The sequence below is a fragment of the Nycticebus coucang genome, chromosome 10 (genome assembly GCF_027406575.1).
Source record: "Nycticebus coucang isolate mNycCou1 chromosome 10, mNycCou1.pri, whole genome shotgun sequence".
Taxonomy (NCBI): domain Eukaryota; kingdom Metazoa; phylum Chordata; class Mammalia; order Primates; family Lorisidae; genus Nycticebus; species Nycticebus coucang.
The window spans coordinates 1,872,887-1,873,811 of record NC_069789.1 but is presented as its reverse complement, the minus strand read 5'-3'; positions in this window follow the sequence as shown (position 1 = coordinate 1,873,811).

Here is a 925-nt window from a genome sequence, read left to right as displayed (position 1 = left end):
ACCAACCAAAGTGTAGATGTCGCATTGTTCCACACAGCAACACATAGAAAGATCCAGATTTGTAGCAAATTATGTGGCAGATTTGAAGTTGGGCTGCTATAGCGAATTACTGGTATTGAGAATGCAACCTCAATGCTTGAAAATGAAACATGCGTACAGGGGAAGGAAATAATATTATGTTTTAAAAGCACTGTATTGTGAGTGGAAAATGCAATGTTTTAAATAATGTTGATGCTGAATTTAAAATCAGCATCAAAAATCTCCCAAAAAACAAATAAAATGGGTTTTAACAGTATGCAAATACAGTGATGCTTCTTTTCAAGTATTGTTTCTTGAGTGTTGTAAGGTGAAATCTCTGTAGCTTTAGGTTGCATTGTGTTCCTGGTTATATAATAATCAATTTTATGCATTTCTGTTTGAAAGTAAAAGAAATTATAACTTTCTTCAAAACTATGACATTCTAATCTCTTTCTAGGAGCTCTGCATTGTAAGACAGTTCAGTAAGAGTCAGACGTCCACACACATTATTTCTCACAGCCTAATTTAAAAGAAAGAAAAACTGAAATAAATTTTAGCTAATTGAACTCAAGGAGAAAGAAATGTATGCAGAGACAAGGAAGATGCATTTTAGTAATTTTGCACCCAGGCCTGCATTGATAACTACTTTGGTGCAACTCCCTCATAGAGAAAATTATATGCCATTAATTTTTCTTAATTTCTCTAACATTAACAATGGTTTAAACCTCATGTTCACTCTTTTCTAAATCACTTATCTAAAACAGCCAGCCAGGCCAGGCGTAGTTGCTCAGGCCTATAATCCTAGAACTCTGGGAGGCCAAGGTGGGTAGACCGCCTGAGCTCAGGAGTTTAAGACAAGCCTGAGCCACAGCAAGATCCTGTCTCTAAAAAAAATTGTCGGTGTGGT